Genomic DNA, 18,222 nt, shown 5'->3' on the forward strand with positions numbered 1-18,222 from the left:
TGCATGCATCGGATTCAGTATTAAATTACCTTTCCAGGGATGTGCACCGATAGGTGGGCATTTAGAAGGAACTCCCAGCAGAACGCTCCAAAGATGGAGGATATATTTACGATAAACATTAAAATAATACGATTTTTGCATAATAGACACCACTTCAAACATCTTCGAATAGATCTTTAATCCGCAACACGTGCCACTTAAATTTTGCATGCATCGGATTCAGTATTAAATTACCTTTCCAGGGATGTGCACCAATAGGTGGGCATTTGGAAGGAACTCCCAGCAGAACGCTTCAAAGATGGACGATATGTTTACGATAAACATTGAAATAATACGATTTTTGCATAATTGACAACTCTTCAAACATCTTGAAATAAAACTTTAATCCGCAACACGTGCCACTTAAATTTTGCAAGCATCGGATTTAGTATTAAATTACCTTTCAAGGGATGTGCACCGATAGGTGGGCATTTAGAAGGAACTCCCAGCAGAACGCTCCAAAGATGGAGGATATATTTACGATAAACATTAAAATAATACGATTTTTGCATAATAGACACCACTTCAAACATCTTGAAATAAAATTTTAATCCGCAACACGTGCCACTTAAATTTTGCATGCATCGGATTCAGTATTAAATTACCTTTCAAGGGATGTGCACGAATAGGTGGGCATTTGGAAGGAACTCCCAGCAGAACGCTCCAAAGATGGAGGATATATTTACGATAAACATTAGAATAATATGATTTTTGCATAATTGACAACTCTTCAAACATCTTGAAATAAAACTTTAATCCGCAACACGTGCCACTTAAATTTTGCATGCATCGGATTCAGTATTAAATTACCTTTCCAGGGATGTGCACCGATAGGTGGGCATTTGGAAGGAACTCCCAGCAGAACGCTCCAAAGATGGACGATATATTTACGATAAACATTAAAATAATACGATTTTTGCATAATTGACACCACTTCAAACATCTTCGAATAGATCTTTAATCCGCAACACGTGCCACTTAAATTTTGCATGCATCGGATTCAGTATTAAATTACCTTTCCAGGGATGTGCACCAATAGGTGGGCATTTGGAAGGAACTCCCAGCAGAACGCTTCAAAGATGGAGGATATATTTACGATAAACATTAAAATAATACGATTTTTGCATAATAGACACCACTTCAAACATCTTCGAATAGAACTTTAATCCGCAACACGTGCCACGTAAATTTTGCATGCATCGGATTCAGTATTAAATTACCTTTCAAGGGATGTGCACCAATAGGTGGGCATTTGGAAGGAACTCCCAGCAGAACGCATCAAAGATGGAGGATATATTTACGTTAAACATTAAAATAATATGATTTTTGCATAATTGACACCACTTCAAACCTCTTCGAATAGATATATAATCCGCAACACGTGCCACGTAAATTTTGCATGCATCGGATTCAGTATTAAATTACCTTTCCAGGGATGTGCACCAATAGGTGGGCATTTGGAAGGAACTCCCAGAAGAACGGTTCAAAGATGCTGGAGGAAATATTTACGATAAACATTAAAATAATATGATTTTTGCATAATTGACACCTCTTCAAACATCTTGAAATAAAACTTTAATCCGCAACACGTGCCACTTAAATTTTGCATGCATCGGATTCAGTATTAAATTACCTTTCAAGGGATGTGCACCAATAAGTGGGCATTTGGAAGGAACTCCCAGCAGAACGCTCCAAAGATGGAGGATATATTTACGATAAACATTAAAATAATACGATTTTTGCATAATAGACACCACTTCAAACATCTTCGAATAGATATATAATCCGCAACACGTGCCACGTAAAATTTACATGCATCGGATTCAGTATTAAATTACCTTTCCAGGGATGTGCACCAATAGGTGGGCATTTGGAAGGAACTCCCAGCAGAACGCTCCAAAGATGGAGGATATATTTACGATAAACATTAAAATATATGATTTTTTCATAATAGACACCACTTCAAACATCTTGAAATAAAACTTTAATCCGCAACACGTGCCACTTAAATTTTGCATGCATCGGATTCAGTATTAAATTACCTTTCAAGGGATGTGCACCAATAGGTGGGCATTTGGAAGGAACTCCCAGCAGAACGCTCCAAAGATGGACGATATATTTACGATAAACATTAAAATAATATGATTTTTGCATAATAGACACCACTTCAAACATCTTCGAATAGATATATAATCCGCAACACGTGCCACGTAAAATTTACATGCATCGGCTTCAGTATTAAATTACCTTTCCAGGGATGTGCACCAATAGGTGGGCATTTGGAAGGAACTCCCAGCAGAACGCTTCAAAGATGGACGATATATTTACGATAAACATTAGAATAATATGATTTTTGCATAATTGACAACTCTTCAAACATCTTGAAATAAAACTTTAATCCGCAACACGTGCCACTTAAATTTTGCATGCATCGGATTCAGTATTAAATTACCTTTCCAGGGATGTGCACCGATAGGTGGGCATTTAGAAGGAACTCCCAGCAGAACGCTCCAAAGATGGAGGATATATTTACGATAAACATTAAAATAATACGATTTTTGCATAATAGACACCACTTCAAACATCTTCGAATAGATCTTTAATCCGCAACACGTGCCACTTAAATTTTGCATGCATCGGATTCAGTATTAAATTACCTTTCCAGGGATGTGCACCAATAGGTGGGCATTTGGAAGGAACTCCCAGCAGAACGCTTCAAAGATGGACGATATGTTTACGATAAACATTGAAATAATACGATTTTTGCATAACTGACAACTCTTCAAACATCTTGAAATAAAACTTTAATCCGCAACACGTGCCACTTAAATTTTGCAAGCATCGGATTTAGTATTAAATTACCTTTCAAGGGATGTGCACCGATAGGTGGGCATTTGGAAGGAACTCCCAGCAGAACGCTCCAAAGATGGAGGATATATTTACGATAAACATTAAAATAATACGATTTTTGCATAATAGACACCACTTCAAACATCTTGAAATAAAATTTTAATCCGCAACACGTGCCACTTAAATTTTGCATGCATCGGATTCAGTATTAAATTACCTTTCAAGGGATGTGCACGAATAGGTGGGCATTTGGAAGGAACTCCCAGCAGAACGCTCCAAAGATGGAGGATATATTTACGATAAACATTAGAATAATATGATTTTTGCATAATTGACAACTCTTCAAACATCTTGAAATAAAACTTTAATCCGCAACACGTGCCACTTAAATTTTGCATGCATCGGATTCAGTATTAAATTACCTTTCAAGGGATGTGCACCGATAGGTAGGCATTTGGAAGGAACTCCCAGCAGAACGCTCCAAAGATGGACGATATATTTACGATAAACATTAAAATAATACGATTTTTGCATAATTGACACCACTTCAAACATCTTCGAATAGATCTTTAATCCGCAACACGTGCCACTTAAATTTTGCATGCATCGGATTCAGTATTAAATTACCTTTCCAGGGATGTGCACCAATAGGTGGGCATTTGGAAGGAACTCCCAGCAGAACGCTTCAAAGATGGAGGAAATATTTACGATAAACATTAAAATAATACGATTTTTGCATAATAGACACTACTTCAAACATCTTCGAATAGATATATAATCCGCAACACGTGCCACGTAAATTTTGCATGCATCGGATTTAGTATTAAATTACCTTTCCAGGGATGTGCACCAATAGGTGGGCATTGGGAAGGAACTCCCAGCAGAACGGTTCAAAGATGCTGGAGGATATATTTACGATAAACATTAAAATAATATGATTTTTGCATAATTGATACCTCTTCAAACATCTTGAAATAAAATTTTAATCTGCAACACGTGCCACTTAAATTTTGCATGCATCGGATTCAGTATTAAATTACCTTTCAAGGGATGTGCACCAATAGGTGGGCATTTGGAAGGAACTCCCAGCAGAACGCTTCAAAAATGGAGGATATATTTACGATAAACATTAAAATAATACGATTTTTGCATAATAGACACCACTTCAAACATCTTCGAATAGATATATAATCCGCAACACGTGCCACGTAAAATTTACATGCATCGGATTCAGTATTAAATTACCTTTCAAGGGATGTGCACCGATAGGTGGGCATTTGGAAGGAACTCCCAGCAGAACGCTTCAAAGATGGACGATATATTTACGATAAACATTGAAATAATACGATTTTTGCATAATTGACAACTCTTCAAACATCTTGAAATAAAACTTTAATCCGCAACACGTGCCACTTAAATTTTGCAAGCATCGGATTTAGTATTAAATTACCTTTCAAGGGATGTGCACCGATAGGTGGGCATTTGGAAGGAACTCCCAGCAGAACGGTTCAAAGATGCTGGAGGAAATATTTACGATAAACATTAAAGTAATATGATTTTTGCATAATTGACACCTCTTCAAACATCTTGAAATAAAATTTTAATCCGCAACACGTGCCACTTAAATTTTGCATGCATCGGATTCAGTATTAAATTACCTTTCAAGGGATGTGCACAAATAGGTGGGCATTTGGAAGGAACTCCCAGCAGAACGCTCCAAAGATGGAGGATATATTTACGATAAACATTAAAATAATGCGATTTTTGCATTTTATACAAGCGCGTTAGAGGAGCGTCGAACCAAGAACCTTCAGTGTGCTAGACCAGCTTGATTACCATTCCACTATCCGACCACTGACGCCAGCGTGGACAATATGGCGTATTGAAGCTAGTACCGGCGCAGAAGTAGTCTAAAGCAGTTCCCCCATGCATCAAGATAACGTTTAAAATGGAGGATATATTTTAAAAAATAAAAAAAAGTTAAGATGTTAATTTGCCTATATGGTGAAATGAATACCACATTCCAGGATGTTGTATGTTTTTCTTTCTTGATTGACAGCGCTTTGATATAAGAATTATTTTATTACAAAAATCGTATTATTTTAATGTTTATCATAAATATATCCTCCATTTTTGGAGCGTTCTGCTGGGAGTTCCTTCCAAATGCCCACCTATTGGTGCACATCCCTGGAAAGGTAATTTAATACTAAATCCGATGCATGCAAATTTTACGTGGCACGTGTTGCGGATTATATATCTATTCGAAGATGTTTGAAGTGGTGTCTATTATGCAAAAATCGTATTATTTTAATGTTTAACGTAAATATATCCTCCATCTTTGGAGCGTTCTGCTGGGAGTTCCTTCCAAATGCCCACCTATTGGTGCACATCCCTGGAAAGGTAATTTAATACTGAATCCGATGCATGCAAAATTTAAGTGGCACGTGTTGCGGATTATAGTTCTATTCGAAGATGTTTGAAGTTGTGTCTATTATGCAAAAATCGTATTATTTTAATGTTTATCGTAAATATATCCTCCAGCATCTTTGAACCGTTCTGCTGAGAGTTCCTTCCAAATGCCCACCTATTGGTGCACATCCCTTGAAAGGTAATTTAATACTGAATCCGATGCATGCAAAATTTACGTGGCACGTGTTGCGGATTATATATTTATTCGAAGATGTTTGAAGTGGTGTCTATTATGCAAAAATCGTATTATTTTAATGTTTATCGTAAATATATCCTCCATCTTTGGAGCGTTCTGCTGGGAGTTCCTTCCAAATTCCCACCTATTGGTGCACATCCCTGGAAAGGTAATTTATTACTGAATCCGATGCATGCAAAATTTACGTGGCACGTGTTGCGGATTATATATCTATTCGAAGAGGTTTGAAGTGGTGTCTATTATGCAAAAATCGTATTATTTTAATGTTTATCGTAAATATATCCTCCATCTTTGGAGCGTTCTGCTGGGAGTTCCTTCCAAATTCCCACCTATTGGTGCACATCCCTGGAAAGGTAATTTATTACTGAATCCGATGCATGCAAAATTTAAGTGGCACGTGTTGCGGATTAAAGTTTTATTTCAAGATGTTTGAAGTGGTGTCAATTATGCAAAAATCATATTATTTTAATGTTTATCGTAAATATTTCCTCCAGCATCTTTGAACCGTTCTGCTGGGAGTTCCTTCCAAATGCCCACCTATTGGTGCACATCCCTGGAAAGGTAATTTAATACTGAATCCGATGCATGTAAATTTTACGTGGCACGTGTTGCGGATTATATATCTATTCGAAGATGTTTGAAGTGGTGTCTATTATGCAAAAATCGTATTATTTTAATGTTTATCGTAAATATATCCTCCATCTTTGGAGCGTTCTGCTGGGAGTTCCTTCCAAATGCCCACTTATTGGTGCACATCCCTTGAAAGGTAATTTAATACTGAATCCGATGCATGCAAAATTTAAGTGGCACGTGTTGCGGATTAAAGTTTTATTTCAAGATGTTTGAAGAGGTGTCTATTATGCAAAAATCATATTATTTTAATGTTTATCGTAAATATATCCTCCAGCATCTTTGAACCGTTCTGCTGGGAGTTCCTTCCAAATGCCCACCTATCGGTGCACATCCCTGGAAAGGTAATTTAATACTGAATCCGATGCTTGCAAAATTTAAGTGGCACGTGTTGCGGATTAAAGTTTTATTTCAAGATGTTTGAAGAGTTGTCAATTATGCAAAAATCATATTATTTTAATGTTTATCGTAAATATATCGTCCATCTTTGAAGCGTTCTGCTGGGAGTTCCTTCCAAATGCCCACCTATTGGTGCACATCCCTAGAAAGGTAATTTAATACTGAATCCGATGCATGTAAATTTTACGTGGCACGTGTTGCGGATTATATATCTATTCGAAGATGTTTGAAGTGGTGTCTATTATGCAAAAATCGTATTATTTTAATGTTTATCGTAAATATACCCTTCATCTTTGGAGCGTTCTGCTGGGAGTTCCTTCCAAATGCCCACCTATCGGTGCACATCCCTGGAAAGGTAATTTAATACTGAATCCGATGCATGCAAAATTTAAGTGGCACGTGTTGCGGATTAAAGTTTTATTTCAAGATGTTTGAAGAGTTGTCAATTATGCAAAAATCATATTATTTTAATGTTTATCGTAAATATATCGTCCATCTTTGAAGCGTTCTGCTGGGAGTTCCTTCCAAATGCCCACCTATTGGTGCACATCCCTTGAAAGGTAATTTAATACTGAAGCCGATGCATGTAAATTTTACGTGGCACGTGTTGCGGATTATATATCTATTCGAAGATGTTTGAAGTGGTGTCTATTATGCAAAAATCGTATTATTTTAATGTTTATCGTAAATATATCCTCCATCTTTGGAGCGTTCTGCTGGGAGTTCCTTCCAAATGCCCACCTATTGGTGCACATCCCTGGAAAGGTAATTTAATACTGAATCCGATGCATGCAAAATTTACGTGGCACGTGTTGCGGATTAAAGTTTTATTTCAAGATGTTTGAAGAGGTGTCAATTATGCAAAAATCATATTATTTTAATGTTTATCGTAAATATTTCCTCCAGCATCTTTGAACCGTTCTGCTGGGAGTTCCTTCCAAATGCCCACCTATTGGTGCACATCCCTGGAAAGGTAATTTAATACTGAATCCGATGCATGTAAAATTTACGTGGCACGTGTTGCGGATTATAGTTCTATTCGAAGATGTTTGAAGAGTTGTCTATTATGCAAAAATCGTATTATTTTAATGTTTATCGTAAATATATCCTCCATATTTGGAGCGTTCTGCTGGGAGTTCCTTCCAAATGCCCACCTATTGATGCACATCCCTGGAAAGGTAATTTAATACTGAATCCGATGCATGTAAAGTTTAAGTGGCACGTGCTGCGGGTTATTGTTTTATTTAAGGTTTTTCGAAGGTATGTCAGGTCGCATTTTATGCCTCGCACTTATTCACGGATGACTTTTTTAGGCGGAAAGCGGAAAAACTATTCTGCCAGAATGACGGTGGTCATACATAAGGCGCATCGGACCATAAGGCGCACGATCAATTTATGAGGAAAAAAAAGCGCCTTATGGTCCGTAAAATACGGTAACATGAGGGCATTTACGACTTAGTGATGTCAAGGGCAGAAAAAGCTGTCCACTCACTGTAAATGAAAAAATCTAAAAAGCGTCACACTACTGTACACACCACTATAATAACTCTGAAATCACCACAGTGTACATAAATACTTGCACAAGTGCTAACTACTTGCTGAAACGTTTTGCAGTATCTCCTTTGTTTCTGGTATATGCACATGAAGTCCTGATTATACTTGAACCTTGGTTACGGCATCACATTTCACACGAAAATTACTTTGATCCAAAACATTATTGAGCTACACAAAAATCACTCTTTTCATAAGTGGCCTGTGTATTCTTGTCACTAACCTACCATACCTTAAAAAGTTTAGTTAACTTGAATGCCTGCATAAAATCATAAAAGATTTATTATACAGTACCGGTAATTGAAATAATGTTGAGCTAAGTTACCGGTATATGACTACCAGGGATGCCAGCAACAAATTTCCAATAAACCTAGATCGTGTGTTCAAAAAAACCCAGATGAGTTAAAAAAACCTAGGTCTAGAAAAGATGTAGTAAAGCGGTTAAAAGTATGTGCATGTGCTTTTAAGTTTTAACACCACTTTATATCATTACACAAAAGCCTCATAAAGCTGTAAATAGTAACATGTGTATATTAGGGTGGAGTGAAAAATAAAAAAAATTGAATTTCAAAAAGTGGTCTTGATATATGGCCCCAAATATCAAATGAAATACTTCTATCATAATTTTGGGTTCTTGCATCCTCTAGTGGCCGTGCAATTTCACCAAACGAGCTGAAAATAGCTAATTTTGTCATATCTCGATACGATAACTGCTCATACTAGAAAGTTAGTTTTTGGCTTAAATGCTGCAGAAGTAACATGTTTCTATCTTATTTTCAAAGAATTTTGTCTTAAAAATGTACAGAAAAAAAGTTACAAGCAAATTACTGAATTTTTTAAGTAAAATCAAGTACTGATGCAGTGGGTGCGATGTCAAAAGTGTATAACGATTGATCTTATGACTGTAAAACATACCCCATCAATTAGAACTACTTTTAAAAACTTACTCAAACAAATGAAGTCCTCTTCTAGTATAAATACACTTGATCTTAGCAATCAAAGAATCAATAAAACAGTCGAGTTTTAAACTTGGACTTCGGGTAATCCACTATTTTTATGGCTGATCCACACTGTCACAGTTCGGCTTCGGTGAGGCAGAATATAGTTTTGTTTTTGACTTTTTTTGACTTTATTTTTATCAGGTTTTTACTTTATTTTCACCTAACGAAACTGCTTATTTTGTAGAGGGTGGTCACAACGGTAAACCATAATTCTTCGTGGGAAAATTGTAACATAAAGTTCCCGGATCCGTTTGTCTGTACGTAATGACCGAAAAATAAACACACCTTCGAAACGTCTATTCAAAGTGTATTCCAGTAAAATTAGCCCGCGGCTATCGAAATGACTGGTGCAACGCCTTACACCTCAAAACTGTCACTACGATACAGATTACTTGGATAAAAGACGGAGAATTTGTCCAGCTAGCAAGCACCAAATAAACCAGTTAAATGTGCGACCGACTTCCAACAAACAACTTCGAGAATGAATCAGAAAAATTTGTGATAACTCAAAGGCGACGCAACATTTCATGTTTAAACCGGTTTCAACAGGATTGACACGAGTCTTACGGACGATGGTGCAATTTTTGGCTCATGTTTTAGGAATTTCCATGACGTAATATTCAGTAGACCCGAACGGTTTCTACATGACGTTTGACCAGGCGAACAACCGTCTGTAACATAGCGGCCCCTAGTTATGACAGTCTGACATGGCATAACTAAAAAAGAATTGACGACAATTGTGAGCCAATGAATAAAAACACATGATACACAAATTGTTTGAATCACTCACGTTTAAGTTAATACGCAAATACAAAGGGCATGCAAAGAATGAACAGCAATAAGAATAAACACGACGATACATGAAGTTGGTACCATAGGTATTAGGTACACGCAAAAAATGATGCTATATACAATGATTGCGATAATAACCGACTGTTCTGGGCTCAGACAAGTGTCGGCCACCGCAGACAAAACCAGGCTCAAACCCTAACACTTAGGTGTTCTTTACGGGGGCGAGGCACGAAATATCCCTCAACACATAGTCTACTTTCACTTTCCCCGTACTCTCATCATAGTTGCAGACGGCAACTTTAGCTCTACGAACCACAGGCTTCCCTTTCCTAATTTGTGGAACTACCTCATGCACCCTCCCAAGTTGATACTTCCCACGTTTACCAATGTCCTGGAGAGAACCTACCACTACAAGTTGACCAGGCTCCAAATTCTCGGCCATTTTTAGCCATTTTTTCCGGCCCTGAAGACCTGGCAAGTAAAAATCGATCCATTTACTCCAAAACTGCTGAGAAAGTGACAAATTGAACCGATAATCCCTTCTTAATTGGTCACGATCATGTGGTTGCCCAACAGCACAGTATGGGTCTAAGTATGGGGTCAAAAGTGAGGCAGGGGTGATGACAGTAAAATCCCTAGGGTCGTCACTCAAAGGTACCAAAGGGCGTTCGTCCACGATCCGAACGGCACTGCCAGAGTTTGCAAAATACCATCTCGGTAACGAAAAATCCTTAAGCAGGTCCAAAGAGCGAAGCCACGACTCCCACTCTTTAACAAAGCTATCAGGGACCTCGGTGTCCCAATCAAACTTGTCTATCGCCAATTGCTGAAGTATAAGGCGTGCTTTTAGAAAAAATGGCGCTCCAAAGCCTAGCGGATCAAAATTTTGTCCAAGCTGACTGAGCATACTTCGGCGCGTGTGTTTAGCTAAGGGCTTTAAGGAACATGCGATACGCATCTCGTCAGACTCGGTTTGCCACACACAACCTAATGTCTTCGCTGATGGCAAAGTCATATTTTCAGTCTGAAAGTCAATGTCACGAATCAAAGGTGAAAGCATCTCATTATCCAAATTTGACAAGACAATCATAGCCTCCTTGTTAGCACTCCACTTACCAAGTTTAAACCCACGGCTATCAAACAAAGCAATTGATTCATGAGTGATTTGCTGAGCTTCCTCTAAGCTATCAGCCGAAAATATAAAATCATCCATGTACATATTATTTGCAATATTGCAGAGAGTCAATTCACCAGCACTGCTGGGATTCTGCTCGATCATTTTCTTTATAGCCAAGCAAGCGATATACGGGCTACTCTTTATTCCCCAAGGGTGTACACAAAAACGAAATGGTACCATCCTACCATTTTCAAGGTCATCATCTTCAAACCACAATATACGAAACAAATCCCTTTGCGACTCAGGTAACTTTATTTGAAAGAAGCATTTAGTCACATCAGCCATGAGACCAAATCTACCAAGCCGAAATCTAGCCAAGACATCTACCAGAGGGTTTAACAAGTCAGGACCCGAAAACATTACATCATTAACACAAGTTCCTCGAAATTCAGACTTGCCATCGTAAACAATGCGCTTTTTTAATTGTGACGTAACAAAGTATGGTAAATACCATTTAAATCCCTTGACATTTCCTGCTTCACCAGTACGCTCAATATAGCCATTTGATTTAAGATCTTTCATGGTGTCAGTAAGGAAATCACGAAGTTCAGGTTGTTTTAAAGCTTTCTTCCTTAAAGCAGCAACTCTATCTGACGCCAACACAAAATTGTTAGGTAGATCAATATCTTTCTTCAACGGAACAGGTATCTCAAATCGACCATCTTTCAACTCAATATTCGGTTCAACAAGTTCTCTAGCCAACTTATCATTGCGAGACAATTCACAGGTTTCATTTTGCAACGTCAAATCCTGAATGACTTTATTCAGGTCTGCTATTTCCATATCACGAGACTCAATTTTACGCTGAAAGCCAGAGATGACATCCGACTCTGAAGACGTCTGCACTCTGCACACTTTAGCAACGCTTTCCTCTAAGGGTGACTTACCACCACAAGCCAACCAACCGAGAGGAGTGAGTAAAGCATGCGGTTCACTACGATTTTCACCAACACGTTCTTCTTTTGCCCACATCAAATAAGCGTTGTCGTTGCCAATCAGTACATCTACAGTACTACAATCATTCAAATGAAACATATTCACGTCATGAAAATGACGGAAACCATTTAAATCTTGTTTATGCGGTAAAGTTTTAACATCATCAGCCCAAGCTGGGTTAACCACCGAAGTTATATCACAAAACAGTTCATCTGTCTCTAACGACTGGATGTTGAGTTTGACAAGGTCAGCACAAGTAGCTTTCTGACCAGCCAGGGTATCCATTTTAAACGACGCTTTATCGTACGGTTTAAGATCAAGTTCACACACCAAATCACTCGAAACAAACGTCAACTGCGAACCAGGATCATGCTGACAATACACCAACTTCGATTTGCCAGTCATTGGATTCAAAACACGAGCAGCAGTAACGCGGTTAAAGGCTGCTTTAACATTTCCAATCTTAACATTACGCACAGGAACTCTGGCACGAGCATCATCTTTCCCAACCGAATCCAGAGAATCACGTGACGTCACATAAAAATCATGCAGAAGAAAATAGTGTTTCCTATCGTTGTTAAGCCCACACTTACGACAGTTATTTGCATGAACGCAATCCCTAACCATATGCTGGCGCAAACAATTCAAGCATTTGCCAGCTTTCACAATGACATCTCTCCGATCTTTAGGTGTCAAGCGCAAAAATTCTTTACAATTAGACAAAAAATGATATTCAACTTGACCACGTGACGAACAACAAATGCATGCCGGTAGGTTTTTACGTCTGGCTTCACCACCGCGCGGTGCGCCAACAACAGTCGAGTACTGCGAACTCCCTGACATCACATCATCGTGGGGTTTTACCGACGTCTGCCTAACCGGACATGAAGGCAATTTTCCTTTGCCAAACTTTTTAAATTGCTGCGACTCACCAGAATCGCCCATTAGCATAATGCTAAAATCAGTCGACTTACGCGTTTCCTCTCGCACAACAAAATCGAACAAACTCTGAAAAGTAGGCTCATTAGTGCCACCATACTGATCACCTAAAAAGTCAAGATAACGCTGCTTAGCGTCAAACGGGAGTCGCTTAGCCAAATCCAAAACAAAACGTCCTTCCAATTTGTCACGCTGACCATAAGCTTGCGCGTAAAGCAAACACTGCGATAATTCATCTTTAAACTCTTTCAGATCACTGGAAGAGGTCGAAGTCAATTTGCTACCATAGCGATACTTTCTAATTTCCGGTTCTGCAAAAAGACCTCCACGAACCCCAAAACGCTGGGACAAGCGAGCTAACGACATTTCTATCCTGTCTTCCTCTGACAAGCCAGGGGTGTCAGAAACCAAATTAGCAATCGTTTGCGCAGCTGTTCTAACACAAGCTGCTTGTAACAAAGTCAAACAAGTCCCCTTAAAGGGCGAAGCTGCCATTAAGGCCGTAACACGATTTTTAAAGAAGATAAATGGCATATTATTACCATCGTAACCAATCAAGGCCGCCTTATCGAAAAACGTCCTACTATTTTGGTATTCAAAAAAGCAATCCTGCTGTTAAGAACTCGATTTAGCGGGAGAAGACAAGCTATATCCCTTAAGGGGCTGAGTGGGCTCAGTCACATGCACAGCCCGACCACGATCCTCACACACGTTAAAATCAGGAGACGCAATACGCCTCTCACAACCACCCAAATTACGTGTAGTTGGGCGATCAAAACCTAGCGGCGCAGAAAACTGTGAAGGGGCAAAGCATTACTACTAATGGCGGCCCCGTGACCTGTACGCTCTGGGGGAGGAGTTCGGTTGTAATTCGCAGACCTTGGCTCTACAGCATTCGGAAGACCCTTAGCCGCGGCCCCGAGACCTCCTGAAACAGCTGGAAAACGTGTGGATTGCCCTGGTCTACTCACAGGTTGAACGGGCGTTTGGAAAAGGTTATGTAAATTAAACTGCGATTGATGTTCATTACTTGAATGCCTAGAAGAGCTCTTCTTAGAGCTACGCCGGGAGCCCGCCTCTGATCGATATTCAGCTAAAACTACCTCTTTACGTTGTTCAGCCCTCAACTGAGCGTCTTTGAGTGCGAACTCAGCAGCTCTCGCTTCGGCTCTCGCGGTGGCCTCAGCTGCTCTTGCTTCGGCCTCAGCTCTCGCGGCAGCCTCAGCTCGAATGGCCTCAGCTCTCGCGGCAGCCTCAGCAGCTCTCGCTTCGGCCTCAGCTCTCGCGGCAGCCTCAGCTCGAATGGCCTCAGCTCTCGCGGCAGCCTCAGCAGCTCTCGCTTCGGCCTCAGCTTGTATCTGGAGCTCCTCTCGTCTTAGCTGCAGGTTAATTTGTGCCACTATCCGAGACGAAGTCCTAGACATCCTAGTGCTTACATTTGAGGCGCTATCCTCAGGATGTATGTCAGCATCCAACATATCTGAGAACTCACTTTCTTTTTGTTCAAAGTTATTTTTTAACGAGTTAAATTCGGGATCTACCCTATCACGAAGTTCTGCCAAGATTGCAGAGTTAAAGATTTTAGTCAAAAGAGCATGGAAATGCCGTAATTCCTCTTCTAAAGTAGATAACTTAGATCTAAAAATTAACAGTTCCTGCTTATCACTCAAAGAACCTAGGGCTACAGAAAGTTTCCCAATTTGAGTCAAAATATCCCGTCTAAGATGCCGGGCCTCTCGAACTGACTTAGCCTCATCGTTAATGGGTCCCTCCCCAGAATGGCCTGCCCGACCGCAAAGAACATCATCAGGCTTAAACTCAGTCGAGTCGACGGCGGTCGAGTCCTTGTCGCCACCGAGTGTAGACATATTAAATGTTGGGGCTAAATTTAACAATTAAAAAAAATTAAGTTACACAAACACACAAAATTATTAGGCTACAGTAGTTATAAAAAACTTAACTGCAAAGACAGTAAAAATACAAAAAAGAATTTAAATGCACGATACCGTAGCTGTACGAGTATGAAGTCCTAAAGTCCACAAAACTTGCTTGGATTCTTCCATTTGAATCTACAAGCACAGATGGATTGTCTTTTAATCTTCTTTCTTGCCAATGAATGTCAAAGTTATTTTTCTTCAGTACCAAACTGAGAAGAAATGTCTTTACTTTTCTTTGCTTCTGTAAGAGTGTAGACTACCAACCAACAAATCTTCTTTTATTATTTCTTGTACTTCTAATTAGTTCTTCTGCACTAGCTGACAACAAACACGTCGTTTATTTTTATGCCTTCAAGTGCTTCTTGACCCATCAGCTAACAATAATCGTCGTTTATTTTTCTTGCTTTAATTTCTTCTTGACCTACCAACTGACAAGAACTCGTCTTTTATTTTTTGCTTTAATTTCTTCTTGACCTACCAACTGACAAGAATCGTCTTTTATTTTTTATGGTCACAACGGTAAACCATAATTCTTCGTGGGAAAATTGTAACATAAAGTTCCCGGATCCGTTTGTCTGTACGTAATGACCGAAAAATAAACACACCTTCGAAACGTCTATTCAAAGTGTATTCCAGTAAAATTAGCCCGCGGCTATCGAAATGACTGGTGCAACGCCTTACACCTCAAAACTGTCACTACGATACAGATTACTTGGATAAAAGACGGAGAATTTGTCCAGCTAGCAAGCACCAAATAAACCAGTTAAATGTGCGACCGACTTCCAACAAACAACTTCGAGAATGAATCAGAAAAATTTGTGATAACTCAAAGGCGACGCAACATTTCATGTTTAAACCGGTTTCAACAGGATTGACACGAGTCTTACGGACGATGGTGCAATTTTGGCTCATGTTTTAGGAATTTCCATGACGTAATATTCAGTAGACCCGAACGGTTTCTACATGACGTTTGACCAGGCGAACAACCGTCTGTAACAGAGGGTACAGTTATTTCTTGAATTGATACCAATTTCTCAAATGTAATATTCTGTCGATTTCAGATCCAAACGTAATATTTTGTTGAAAAGTCAAGGTGTTTTATAGAATAGATTATAAAAAGTGGGTCGTGTGTTTTGGCGATGAGAAAATCTCGACAAATCTGTCTAACTTTTGCTGAAGACGATTTAGCTTGCTTATAGGCATTTTTGTACTACGGTACAGAATATCAGTAGGCTATTCTTAAAATCCAAACTGTTAAATTTCGAAAAGACTTCTACCACGTTTGTGAAGAAAGAGTGTTTTATAAAAATTATTCAAATACGTAGGCTGCTGATCTAAGTGGGCTTTGTGACACATTTCCTGCTTTTATGGGTTAATATGGTTTAACTGTGTCGCAGTTCCTGATTTACAATGCTTCCACAAGGATTTTGACAAAAATTACTCTCAAGAAACACAAAAGTTTATCAAAAACTATAATTTGACAAATTTTGACTTTATTGAAAAAAAAAAATATATTGAAAATTTTGACTTTATTGTCAAGTTTGACTTTATTTGACCTATAAACTTCTTAGAAACAGTCCCTCTTAGAAACGGTGCTGAAAACAACTTTATTCTTTGATTCGTGGATAAACGAAGTCTTTAAAAAATTTTGACTTTATTGACTTTTGCGGGCCCTAGTAATTACAGAACAAAAAAAGAGCAATTGCGGGAATCAAACCCACGTCAATGACATGACTACCATCGCCTTAACTGTCTGCGCCAAGTCAACCGATGACTTAACTTTTAGCTACGATTTGCATTTTTCTTTGTTGTGATATTCTCCTATATCACTAGGCTCGACCGCAAAGGCAATCCGACTGTTGTCGAATATAGATGGAAATGGTTTATTGAATTGGAGCGAAATTACAATGATACTTGACGTTTTTGTCAACAGTCTCTCAAACCACAATCCCGAGTGATCAGAACAGGAGTGTGATCAAAGAAGTCGTTTTCTGAAATAACATAAAAGCACAAATCACGCATTTGCCTAAACTAAAACTACAAGGCAGATTAATGTGAGTTCTTACACTGCTACATCCATCGTGAATATGCGTCGACCTTTAGCGCTTTACGGACAGATAGTGTGAATAACAATACATTAAATCAGCAATAAATATCACATTATTAAAATGTCCATACCAATTTTTGCCAAGTAAGCCGGTGAATTTCGGCAACAGCTACAGTCTGAAATTCTTTACACAGGATTCCAATGCGGTTACAATTCAGCTATAACAAATAAAAATAACGCGTTACGATACGTAGATAATGCGCAATAAAACTGTGTCATTAAGTAAGCTCTTTTACAAATGAACACAGCGCGTACAAAACTGATAGTGATAGATATGTTCAGCTTAGATACGTCAGACGATTAACACATGGCAAAGGCTAAATTTAGCAATCAATTAGGCTAAATTTAGCAATCAAATTAGCAATCAATTTGTACTCACATTGGAAGCAATCTCTTTAAAGCTGCTTGTCCGAATTCTACAAATCTCGACTTACTAAATAAGTCCGAACTGGCTGACAAAACAACCCAAGTTCACAGATGAACAGAACTTTTGCCCAACGTTGGCTACAAACTGTCAGATAATATTTCGGGCACAAGTGCGCTTAATTAAGATAAATTTCTACATGTTTTGAAATTCCCAAATTATAATAAAGAAGCAACAAATCGAACACAATATTTTTGATGAAATCATGGAATGTTGTTTCTGTAGGCAATCCCAAGGGGCGATGATTTCAGTAAATTGTTACGTCACAATAAACTTGGAGCCACCGTGTTTTGCAAGGGCATATAAAATCACCAAAATGTTTTCCAAAATAAGGTGTTTTTTCTATATTATTTTAAGCTAAGAAACTTTCCAGTACATCAATTGCAGTTGATGAATCGCCAGGAGAAAGCTGCTATGCCGTCAAAGAGGGCATTTATCAATATACTGCCACTCGTAAACACATGAACTGCAAAACTTATGCAGTGAAGAGAAAATATCTTACATTTGTTCTTCCTAGAAACGTAACCTTGATAACGTCATGAATAGCGTAGCTTCGTGGTTGAATTGGATATCTTCATGTTTAAAGTGCCTACCTCAATATGACAGGAAAAGTTGCGTTGCCAGATGTAAAAAAGTCCAAAAAAATAGTGTTGCTTGATAACCGCATGTGATTTTCCCTGTAACTCTCAAAAACTCTAACAATTTTGAACTATTTTTAGGCGGACAATTCCTGTTCAAGATGCTTCTCAACAGCAAGTTGTTGTAGACTAATGAA

This window comes from Aplidium turbinatum, chromosome 16 (genome assembly GCF_918807975.1).
Source record: "Aplidium turbinatum chromosome 16, kaAplTurb1.1, whole genome shotgun sequence".
In the NCBI taxonomy this organism is placed as follows: domain Eukaryota; kingdom Metazoa; phylum Chordata; class Ascidiacea; order Aplousobranchia; family Polyclinidae; genus Aplidium; species Aplidium turbinatum.